The following is a 13,146-nucleotide window of genomic DNA, read 5'->3' as shown; positions in this document are numbered from 1 at the left end:
GAGAATGTTCAGGCTGTAAACGGTACACTGTGTGAGTGGCACACACACACACACACACAAACAAACACACACACACATGTACACGCAAACACACATCTACTCACACACACAGACACATGTAAACACACATCTACACACACTCACCAACACAAATCAACACGTACACACCTACAGTACATACATACACCTACATCCACACACACACACACACACACACACGCACACGCACACGCACACACGCACACACACGCACACGCACACGCACACACACACACACACACACACACACACACACACACACACAGCAACACAGACTCTCACCTACACACACTCACCTCTACACGTACTTAGAAAGTGTACCAAAACTGAGACAAGCTAAGTAACCCTCCAATTTCTCGCTGAGGACAGTTGAAGAATGTTAGGACTCTTACCAAGAGTTTTTTTGGAAACCCAGACCACAGAAGCTCTCTGGCATCCTTAACACAATGTTTGATGCTAATACATTGGAACGAGCAGCCCAATATGAACACAACGAGCTGGCCTCTGTGCCGAGCCGGGCGCAGAGCCACTGTGGAGGCAGCAACACACCGTCATCTCCACGAATGCCCTGATGCACGCAGTGGAGGAGGGAGCCGGGAGGGGGGGGGGGGGGAGAGAGAAGGACGGGGAGGCTACAGACGAGCAGGGATCCTCTTCATCATCACTCTCCCATTTAAAGAGGACACTGGTCCACCTTCTTCTTCCAACCACCATGTTGGAAGAAGAATGAAGTCTTCCATGATTAATATTCCTACCACCCGACTGACGGACTTCCGATGCGTCGTGTCGTCCCCATCCAGAAGCTTCCGCCTCTGCGGGAGCAGAGTGTGAGAGGAACACACGTCAGGGAATTCATTTACCGCTTCGTCATTGATCATTATCTGTGTCTGCTTTCTGCACGCGTCAGCTGGCTCTGCTGGTGGGGGGGAGGGGGGGGGGTTGGGAGGAGGGGGGGGGGGGGGGCTGCAGATTAAACAGGCAAACAAGGTGGGTTGGTGGGTGAGTGCGGGGGGTTCAGGCTACGCAAACATGACCCTCTCTCTGATGTCAGGTGACGAGCGAACAAGGATAGAATCTGCACTCTGTCTCTCTCTCTCGCTCTCTTTTTTTCCCTTTCTCTCTCTGTTGTTTTTTCGTTCTCCATTGCTGTTGCATTCCCTATCCATCTCTATCATGTGCACTTTCATTTCCACCATCTCTCTCTCGCTCTCTCTCTCTCTCTCTCTCTCTCTCTCTCTCTCTCTCTCTCTCTCTCTGCAGACGAACGCCATCAGGACTGTGACATTCAGCAGAGTTATTTGGAGCTCTTTAGAACCATGTAAACTCCAGCTGCATGGTCCATTAGGAAAAAGCAATTTGGTAGCTGATTGCATGACACAGTGTTCATCCTCCAAACTGTCAGCCGTAACTCATAGCTGTACCGTTCTCCTAGCTTGTCTCGCCATTGTGATAATGACGACTGGGTGATGATGATGTCTGATGATCATGGTGCAAACTTTGACGGTTTCTCTTCCTCCTCCTCCTCTTCTTTCTGATCTCCCTTCTGGTTCCTCTCTCCTTCCTTCTCCTCCTCCTCTCCCTCCCCCTTCACCTCTCCTACCTCCTTGTCCCCTCTTCCTTCTCCTCTACCTCTCCTCCTCCTTTCCGTCCTCTTCCTCCTCCTCTACCTCTACCTCTCCTCCTCCTTTCCGTCCTCCTCCTCCTCCTCCTCTCCCTCCTCCTCCTTCTCCTCTCCCTCCTCCTCCTTTTCTCCCTCCTCCTCTTCGCTGCACCTGTCTGATCAGGGTTCTCTGCTTGGGGAGTTTAATCGGTGAAACCGGAGCTTTCCGGTCTTTCACACTGAGGTGTAAATTAGACAGCACCCCTTGGTTCCGCAGGTCCAGGTGCGAGAGAGAAGTGGCCCTTATCATCGCTCTTTTCTCCCCGGTCGGATAGCTGTTTACCACCTGTACAGTATAATTATCACATGACATCGCCTCACCCCAAGCCTAGCACCTCAGGTTTCCAAATCTTCCAAGAGGTCATATACTCCATTTGCTTGGCAGGGGAAATGACAAAAATATCATTTGAGTCGCAGTCCACTGATCTCGGAGGAAATTGGGCCAGCTGCAGTTCTACGAGTTCAGTTGGTTCAACTTACTCTTCAGTAGACACTCCGCCCACATGCACAATTGAACAGCAAATTTTGTTGTGGTAATGTTGTTGACTGAAGTTCTGTTTATACGAGGAAATCAAGTTGTGAGCGTGTGTCAGAGGTCTGGGAGAGAAGGTTCAAAGCCCGGGGAGGATACGTGAGGGACGAAGCGAACGTGAAGAGCAATGCAATGACACCTGTGACACTGAGTATCCATGACACTTTCTGAAAGCTCAGGATTTTCTGCTTCCCGGTCGCTCTTCCTCACCGTAAATAACTCGGAGTTATTCACACCTTCCTCGTCTTCCTGTCCGTGGCTCTCGGGGGCCCGGGTTGGTTAGTGCTGCAATGAGATTGTTTGCAGCTTCAGAATATCCCCTTTAGGTTCTGGGGGGGGGTGAGAAAAAAGAAAAAAGCAATTCCATGCTTGGGCCACAGTGAATCCGTCTCTGTCAGTTCCACTGCTTGGTGCCCTCAAATCACTGTTTCCTCCCCGCGGCCCCCCTCTCCCTCCTGCTCTGTGATCGGGGAGCGGGGGGCCGCGTCGGAGGAAGTGAAATGAGGAGGTGCTCAACGTGCTTCCACACCGAGTTATCCTGCTCCCATGTCTTTTAGACTCACCGAGCACTTCCCTGCTCTTCTCACCCCTCTCCTCTTCCTCTCCTCTCCTCCACTCCCCCTCTCCTCTCTCCTCTTCCTCTCCTCCACTCCCCTTCTCCTCTCCTTTTTGCTCTTTCCTTCCTTCCTCTCCTTCCCTCCCCTCCTTTCCTTTCCTCCCCTCCACTCTCTTTTCCGCTCCTCTCAGATGACAGGGCGTTCGACATCCATCTTGTCTCAGTTTCAAGCAGCGAGGAGGCGGTGTACAGTGAGCATTCAGATGCACTGCCTGCTCCATTGTCTCGTTACGAAGAGAACCTCGAGGTTACATTTTAATCAAATACAACTGCGAGTCCCACCACTCATATTTCTTTCTCTCATAATGTGATGAGGAAACACCTCAGGGCGCAGCACAAAGTAGAGTGGAAACATATCAAGTACAAAAACAGGTGGTTATTGGAATATGTCTGCCTTTCATACAGTGTGTGAAGCAATAACAAAACATCTCTTCTCATCCTGTTGTTTTCAAGGGCAGAGAAAGGGGAGGGACGAAACAAAATCCCATTAGCGCTGGTGCTGCCTTTAACGTTTCACCTGTCGCACACTCGGCGCACGATGGCACATGCACAGCAAGGGCTTCTCAGCAATCGGTCAAGCTACGTTGCCTTTGACTCGGCAGGACACAAGTCTTTCCACAGCAGCCAGAAAGTCCGCTTTCACTTGCAGACAATTTCAAGCGCTTAGCTTCCCATCACCTCAACTGCCTGCAGATGAGGTGATGTGGTGGAGATTGATGCTCCCTCCCTGCTCCCTACCTGCCCACAGTATATCAGCTTCTGGACTTACCTGGCCCACCCTAATTAACCTCCAGGTCTCCCTTTGTCAGACTCATTACAGACTTCTAACTGGCGGCTACTGATGGCCTAAAGACGGGCCTGTATCCTGCACGGGGACCCCAGTCTTTAATCACCCTCTCTTATCTTTTCATCTGGCTCATCCTCAGAGCTCAGCTCCGCTAGGTCCCCGCTCACCAGAGTTTTTCTCCAGCTTAGGTCTGTTCTTTATAGAGAACAGAGAAAACGATAATTTACACCCCCCCCCCCCAAAAAAAAAGAAGAAATAAAAAAAAGATGATGGCACGCAACATGATGGATGACACCATATTGGATGGGAAAATAACGTTCTGGGCCGTTAACTTTACAGAGTCAAGGAAGAAGCTCTGGGCTGTCAACACAGGAAATGAGTTGGATTTATCTCCTGGGGAGTGTGACTAGTGAGGGGGGGGGGGGAAGAAGGAAGGAACCTCTGTCTCCGAAGCCGTCCACCCTGGGACCCCTAGTGATGGTGGCCCTAGTCTGGGTGCGGCTCTAGTCCATGACAGGTGTGTGTGGAGCCTCAGAACCCAGTGATAGATCTGGAAGAGAGAACGAGCAATGCCACATGGACTGAAGCGGAGACTGAAACCATAGAATATTCTAGAATGTTATAGTGGCCTGGCTGTCTGGTCTGTCAGATGGGGGTCAGATGGCTGAGCGGTTAGGGAGTCGGGCTATTAATCAGAAGGTTGTAGGTTCGATTCCCGACCGTGCCCAATGAAGTTGTGTCCTTGGGCAAGGCACTTCTGCCTACTTGTACTTACTGTAAGTCGCTCTGGATAAGAGCGTCTGCTAAATGTAAATGTAATGTCTGTGAGCTACTAAAAGGTACAGTGACATCAACAAGTGGATGACTTCAGCCTCCACAGAAGTAGCTGGGATTTCCTGGTCATGTTCTACATTTTTATTATTTAGTATTATTGAAGGGCCAGTCTTGTATGGTCTGGCGGATGCAGATTGAGCTGTTGAGCTTAGACCAGAATCTCCTGCTGATAGAGTCACGGAGCTGAGATCTCTATGACTGGGACGTACATAACACCACGGCTGAGACTTCAGTTGCAGAGTCGTCCATGTTGGATAGATTAGATCGAGTAGGGCTAGGGGAGAGTGATTGGACAAGAACCAATAATACAAAGGGTGTTCTCCCTCTGTCTCGCACTGTCTCTCTCTCTCTCTCTCTATCTGTGTTTGTTTGTGTTTGTTTTCACTCTTGAGCCAGTGTTTGCTATACTATATGTATTTGTAGCATCTGTTATTTGGGTGTGCTCAAGCCTTCGAGAGCACAACCTTTGTTCTCTCACATATATATATATATATTATTGGGTGTGCTTTGCCTTCGGCAAGGGCACAACCTTTGTTCTCTCACATATATATTATTATTATTATTATTATTGGGTGTGCTTTGCCTTCGGCAAGGGCACAACCTTTGTTCTCTCACATATATATTATTATTATTATTATTATTATTATTGGGTGTGCTCAAGCCTTCGGCGAGAGCACAACCTTTGTTCTCTCACATATATATTTATTTATTATTGTTTATTTTCGCCCCCCTAAGGATCAGTCAATATTTGGACTACATACACAACGGCGGTGTCAAAAGGTTTGTCTTGTTAGCGATTGCGTTGGTTGTATTTTTATTTACGTTCCGTTGCATGGTTTAAGTAGAAATTGCGTTTTTGTGGTGAAAAGTGAAGCTAACGGTGGCTAATTTGCTAGCCACAGTCACTGACGTTACTAACGTCACTACGTCACTAACGTCACGAAAACACGCGTGACTACCTGTAGCAGAACATTCGTTTCGCATCTGTTAACTTGGGGGATAGCTAGGCTAACTATAGCTTTACTGCAAGGCAGCTGCAGAAACGCCACAAGCAAAGAGACCAGGGTGATAACTATTTACTCATTTTACTTTGTGATGTGAAACACAATTATGAAATGTAATGTACAATATTAGCTGATATTATTAAGGAAGTAGGCCCAAATCTACTTTCGGAAACGGTAGTCTACTATTTCACTGAAGCATTAGCATGACATTAGCCTCTGTTGCCCGGGCAACACATACCACAGTGGTCTATGATGTATCTGTTTTCGATCGTTAAAATAAACATTCCTCACAAATACATTTTCTTTGTAGGATTTATTATGACATTACATTACAAGTAAACGATTTGTTGGTGAAATTATCATTACCTGTGGTTTCAAACCAGTGTTGCTCATTGCAACGCTGTAGCCTACGCGAGACACACGACAAAAACATCTAACTTACACAGCTGTTTAGGAAGTCAAACGGCGACAGAACATGTTCGGCACTCCCCTTACTTAAATCAAAAGTCTTTCAATAGGTGAAACTATCTGACTACTAACCTGAACTTCATTGCCACAGCCTAAACTTTGTCAATCTGTTCATGAAAATAATTAATTTCAGCCTAAACCGTACAACGGAACGTTAAATCCAATTCAACCAACGCAATCGCTACCAAGACGAACACAGCAGTAGTCTAATACTGTACTGTAGTAGTAGAATTTACCGGGGCAGCTTCTCCACACAGGGCTATATCGCATTTTGCGTTGTTACTGACAATGATCGCTACCAGTAAGCTTTTTATGAATGAGCGATTTTCCACTAAATAAATGTCAAGCTTATTTACGTTTTGGGGGGCATATTTTCAGTTAGCAGATGGTACTGTTTGAATCGCGATTCCATCTTCTACTGCCGGGTAACGTCGTAGAATAATCTTCAAAGGGGGTTCTTTATTAATTAATTAATGCAATTAGGCTAAATGCCTGAAAATATCATGAGAAGGGAAAAACTTAAAATGACGTTTAAGTCATAGAGATTAGGTCAATTTTTACACCGGTCTGCCAAATGTATTCGTTTTGTTTCAACGATGAGGCTGCCTCTTGCAGGGGAAATGAGAAGACATCTATTTCATTCTACACTTCACTCGTATTTTCAGTTGTAAATGAGCAGCAAAAAAAATGCTTTTAAATCTATGTCATCTTTATAAATAATAAGTATGCATTTTTATATAAAATATACAGAAATATCAGTTGTAAAAATGTCATTCAAAAACGGACCCCTGTGCAACCGACGCAAGCAAGCACACCCTACAATTTCCCCAGAAATTGTACCCTGTCTAGTTATTATTATTTTTGCCCCCCTAAAACTCAGTCAATATTTGGCCTACATAGACAACGTAGGTGTCAAAAGTTTCGTCTTGGTAGCGATTGAGTTGCTTCTATTGGAATTTACGTTCCGTTGCATGGTTTGGGCTTAAGTTAAGTTTTTGTGGCGAAAAGTGAAGCTAACGGTGGCTAATTTGCTAGCCACAGTCACTGACGTTACTAACGTCACTAACGTCACGAAAACACGCGTGACTACCTTTGGCAAAACATTCGTTTCGCATCTGTTAACTTGGGGGATAGCTAGGCTAACTATAGCTTTACTGCAAGGCAGCTGCAGAAACGCCACAAGCAAAGAGGCCAGGGTGATAACTATTTACTCATTTTACTTTGTGATATGACACACAATTGTGATGTGTAATGTACAATATAAGCTGATATTATTAAGGAAGTACATCTACTTTCGGAAACAGTAGTCTACTATTTCACTGAAATATTAGCATCATGACATTAGCCTGTGTTGCCCGGGCAACACATACTACAGTGGTCTATGATGTATCTGTTTTCAATCGTTAAAATAAACATTCCTCACATATACATTTTCGTTGTAGGATTTATTCTGACATTAGTAAACGATTTGTTGGTGAAATTACCATTACCTGTGGTTTCAAACCAGTGTAGCTCACTGCAACGCTGTAGCTTACGCGAGACACACTACAAAAACATCTACAGTACACAGCTGTTTAGGAAGTCAAACAGCGACAGAAATTGTTCGGCACTCCCCTTACTTAAATCAAAAGTCTATCTAACTACTAACCTGAACATCATTGCCACAGCCTAAACGTTGTCAATCTGTTCGTGAAAATAATTAATTTCAGCCTAAACCGTACAACGGAACGTTAAATCCAATTCAACCAACGCAATCGCTACCAAGACAAACACAGCAGTAGTCTAGTACTGTACCGTAGTAGTACAATTTACCGGGGCAGCTTCTCCACACAGGGCTATATCGCATTTTGCGTTGTTACTGACAATGATCGCTACCAGTGAGCTTTTTATCAATGAGCGATTTTCCACTAAATAAATGTCAAGCTTATTTACGTTTTGGGGGGCATATATTCAGTTAGCAGATGGTACTGTTTGAATCGCGATTCCATCTTCTACTGCCGGGTAACGTCGTAGAATAATCTTCAAAGGGGGTTCTTTATTAATGAATGAATGCAATGAGTAGGCTAAATGCCTGAAAATATCATGAGAATGGAAAAACTTAAAATGACGTTTAAGTCATAGAGATTAGGTCAATTTTTACACCGGTCTGCCAAATTTATTCGTTTTGATTCAACGATGAGGCTGCCTCTTGCAGGGGAAATGAGAAGACATCTATTTCATTCTACACTTCACTCGTATTTTCAGTTGTAAATGAGCAGCAAAAACAAAATGCTTTTAAATCTATGTAATCTTTATAAATAATAAGTATGCATTTTTATATAAAATATACAGAAATATCAGTTCTAAAAATGTCATTCAAAAATGGACCCCTGTGCAACCGACGCAAGCAAGCACACCCTACAATTTCCCCAGAAATTGTACCCTCTCTAATTATTATTATTATTCTTTTTGCCCCCCTAAAACTCAGTCAATATTTGGCCTACATAGACAAAGTAGGTGTCAAAAGTTTCGTCTTGGTAGCGATTGAGTTGCTTCTATTGGAATTTACGTTCCGTTGCATGGTTTAGGCTGAAGTTAAGTTTTTGTGGCGAAAAGTGAAGCTAACGGTGGCTAATTTGCTAGCCACAGTCACTGACGTTACTAACGTCACGAAAACACGCGTGACTACCTTTGGCAGAACATTCGTTTCGCATCTGTTAACTTGGGGGATAGCTAGGCTAACTAGCTTTACTGCAAGGCAGCTGCAGAAACGCCACAAGCAAAGAGGCCAGGGTGATAACTATTTACTCATTTTATTTTGTGATATGACACACAATTGTCATGTGTAATGTACAGTATAAGCTGATATTATTAAGGAAGTACATCTACTTTCGGAAACAGTAGTCTACTATTTCACTGAAGTATTAGCATCATGACATTAGCCTGTGTTGCCCGGGCAACACATACTACAGTGGTCTATGATGTAGCGTTATCTGTTTTTAATCGTTAAAGTAAACATTCCTCACATATACATTTTCATTGTAGGGTTTATTCTGACATTAGTAAACGATTTGTTGGTGAAATTACCATTACCTGTGGTTTCAAACCAGTGTAGCTCACTGCAACGCTGTAGCTTACGTGAGACACACTACAAAAACATCTACACTACACAGCTGTTTAGGAAGTCAAATGGCGACAGAACATGTTGTTAATTTCAGCTTAAACCGTACAACGGAACGTTAAATCCAATTCAACCAACGCAATCGCTACCAAGACGAACACAGCAGTAGTCTAGTACTGTACCGTAGTAGTACAATTTACCGGGGCAGCTTCTCCACACAGGGCTATATCGCATTTTGCGTTGTTACTGACAATGATCGCTACCAGTGAGCTTTTTATGAAAGCGATTTTCCACTAAATAAATGTCAAGTTTATTTACGTTTTGGGGGGCATATTTTCAGTTAGAAGATGGTACTGTTTGAATCGCGATTCAATCTTCTACTGCCGGTAACGTCGTAGAATAATCTTCAAAGGGGGTTCTTTATTCATGAATGAATGCAATATGAGTAGGCTAAATGCCTTAAAATATCACGAGAAGGGAAAAACTTAAAAGGACGTTTACGTCATAGAGATTAGGTCAATTTGTACACCGGTCTGCCAAATTCATTCATTTTGATTCAACGATGAGGATGCCTTTTGCAGGGGAAATGAGAAGATCTATTTCATTCTACACTTCACTCGTATTTTCAGTTGTAAATGAGCAGCAAAAAAAAATGCTTTTAAATCTATGTAATCTTTATAAATAATAAGTATGCATTTTTATATAAAATATAGCCTACAGAAATATCAGTTTTAAAAATGTCATTCAAAAACGGACCCCTGTGCAACCGACGCAAGCAAGCACACCCTACAATTTCCCCAGAAATTGTACCCTCTCTAGTTTTTATAATTATTTATTTTTGCCCCCCCTAACCCTCAGTCAATATTTGGACTACATAGACAACCTAGGTTTCAAAAGTTTAGTCTTGGTAGCGATTGAGTTGCTTGTATTTTTATTTACACTCCGTTGCACAGTTTAGGAGGTTACAACGTTTTTGTGGCAAAAAGTGTCTTCTGTCAAAGAAGGGTACCAGTGCTAGCCTACGTCACTACGTCAGCACACGTTAGCAACGACGCATGGATACAACGTGATAGAGACGTTCTAGCACGCAAATTGGAGCTTGAATTATGATTGAAAAATGGCAACCGCCAAAATTACCAACCATTGGGTTTTGTTGAAAAAGCAATTTCGAGTGGAACTGCCATCTCGGATTTTTTATTTAGGTCGTGATAGTCTTTGTAATTTGAGCGAGTGCGGGTCGCCCGTGAGACTGCCTAGGCGGCAGCCATGGAAGCGTCATAGTAGTTTAGTATTTTCGTAATTTTATAGTTCGGTCAATTCTACACCAAAAAACAGAAGGAGGGCAATGTTATGACGATATGACTATTGTGAAGACAGCCAGATGGTGAGATTTTAATGTAGGTTGCTGTAAAAACTTTGATTGGTTTGCTACGTGAGAGCCCCGTCAGCCTCCGTTGACGATTGCGTCAGCTGTTGTCGATCTCTGATGAGTATTTTCTTAATTTCGTACCAGGGTCAATTCTACATCAAAAATCAGAAGATGGGCAGTGTTTTAAAGATATGGCGATTGCGAAGATAGCCAGCGGGTCGGCATATTTTTGTGATTTGTGTAAAACTTGGAATTCGAGTGACACCGCGGCTTGTTTTGACGTTAGCCTCAGTCAGACTCGGCTCGCCCACTGACAGTGTATGTGTAGTACTGTCTTCAATGCCACATCTAAACTTTGTCAAAAGAAACATTCTCATTTTAGGCGCTTTCCAACAATCAGTGAAATGTGGAGCCACAGCAGCTAGCTTGCCTCTAGCAAACTTATTTTGAATGAGCCATTTCCCCCTACATTAATGTCAAACTTATTTACGTTTTGGGGGGCATATTTTCAGTTAGCAGACGGTACTGTTTGAATCGCGATTCCATACTGCCAGTGACAACGTTGTTACAGTAGCTTGTTTCAAAGGGGGTTCGCAGCTGTTTCAAAGGGTGTTCTTAATGAAATATGTAATATGAGTGATGATGGCTAAATGCTTGAAAATATCACTAGAAGGGAAAAACTTAGAGGACGGACCCACCTGCAACCGACACAAGCAAGCACACCCTACAATTTCCCCAGAAATACAATTTCCCCAGAAATTGTACCCTTTCTAGTTGAAATATGTCATGATTCAGTCATTTTTTCCCCATACGGTACATGGCAAGTACTTTTTGTGCTTTCACAGCTGCCACACAATATGTAACAGGACATGCACTTTAAACACAGAACAAACATTGATGAAACGTGGTCTCTCAGTTTCTTTGGCGTTAAATAATGTGTCTGTTTGAAATCCAGGTGAAATATGTCATATATACTGTATGCCATAACCTAAAACAATAGGCCACATGTTGTACTATCCCATCAGGTCGTTTTTTTTTTTTTAACAGGCTGTCTGTTCAGCTTTGACTCGCTGGAGATAGACGGTGTGCTGGTTCGACGTGTAGGCACAGCTGACGCCAACTGACACGCACATACCAACCCCCAGTCTGTCACCTCTCCCATCCTTCCCTCTACCTCTCCCATCCTTCCCTCTACCTCTCCCATCCTTCCCTCTACCTCTCCCATCCTTCCCTCTTCCTCTCCCATCTTTCCCTCTACCTCCTTCCCTCGCGGTGATTCTCGAGTTAGAGACGCGAGGAGCGGGGTAACGACCCGAGGGAAGTCGACGATACGTCTCTGCTTCGGCAGGTGCCGCTAGCTGACGTCGAGGGGCCGCGGGGGTTGGCCGCACGCGCAGCCATGCATCACCAGCTGGGGATGAGGGATTTGAGGACTCGGGTGCTGAGCGACGACGATGCTTTTTAAAGGCCATGGATGGAGTGATCGTTCCCTGGCAGGACTCCCGTTCCATTTGTCTGGTGAGAGAATCGCACGACAGCTGAGACTCCCCAACTGCACATGCCCACACCAGACACAAAGAGCCCGGTTCTCCCAGCAAAACAAAAGCGAGTCAGTCTGACACAATAGTTATTGTTCAGACTCAGACACCCAATGAGATTCAAATGACTCACACCCTGAAAGGCTCTGATGGAGGAGTGCGGTATCGACGTGGCTGACAAGGAAGATGGCTTCCTTCGCATTGTCTGAGGTCCATGCCGAGGGAGGGACCAACACAGAAGCACCAGCTGGGATTGTGACCTTCCCCGGGCCTCTCTGAGTAGACAGAGACAGGACAAGAGAGGCTGCCAGAATGTCGGCTCCTCTTCTGCCCTCCGGTTGGAAAGGCCAGGGAAGGAAAATGTACTGCCTTGCCAACCCTTCTAAGTGCTTCTCAAGGTCTTGGGAGTAGGCTACTGCGCAGCGAATGTGGGTGTTCAGGTGTGTGTGGGGGGGAAGGGGGGCAGCTGAGAGTACAAGGTCGAAGAGTGCTGAAACTTCCTGTTCCAGCCATTAGAAATAAGAGCATGAGGAAAAGAAAGCCACAATGGACATGAAGAATGCACAGTCCACTATCAGAGACTGGTGCTGGTGTGCTTTGGTTGTTGTCCAGTTATCCATGCTGAGGAGACTGATAAAAGAGGAGTGATTCAGCTCATGGTCCCTTGAAAGGTTTTCCAGGTATACTGTACTAGAGTTTTTTGGGGGGCAGAATGGCAATATTTAACTGGGATAGTTCTTCCACACTGTACATTACTGAAAGTTTCATTTCCCAGGTGTTACATGAAAGATGCATGAATGAAATTATTTTTTGCGAGGTTTAATGACCCTAGATTCAGCTTCTGAGACTCTGCCAGCTTCCCCTCACCTCGGTGACGGAAAAGCTTTTTAGCAACACTTTGACTTCATCTCACAGAACAGATTGCTAAACGCTCTTTGGAATTAAAGAACATTTGGAGAGGAGATTAACATTAATGCATTCAGTTAGGAATAATTGCCAGGATCATCTCTTTTTATTATTGTGTTCATGAATAGATTTATCAGACGAAATGTGTGTGTTGATGGGTTTAATCCTTTTCCTCTTAATTTCCAATGATGGTCTCACCTTTTACTTTAGGTTTAAAATAACTGTATTATTATGTATGGCGAGGGGGGACACTTTGGTGCACAGATGATTTAATGTGGCTGGAAACTGTAATT

This window comes from Osmerus eperlanus, chromosome 7, assembly GCF_963692335.1.
Source record: "Osmerus eperlanus chromosome 7, fOsmEpe2.1, whole genome shotgun sequence".
NCBI lineage: Eukaryota > Metazoa > Chordata > Actinopteri > Osmeriformes > Osmeridae > Osmerus > Osmerus eperlanus.
The sequence above is the reverse complement of the archived record's forward strand: the minus strand, read 5'-3'. Positions refer to the sequence as shown.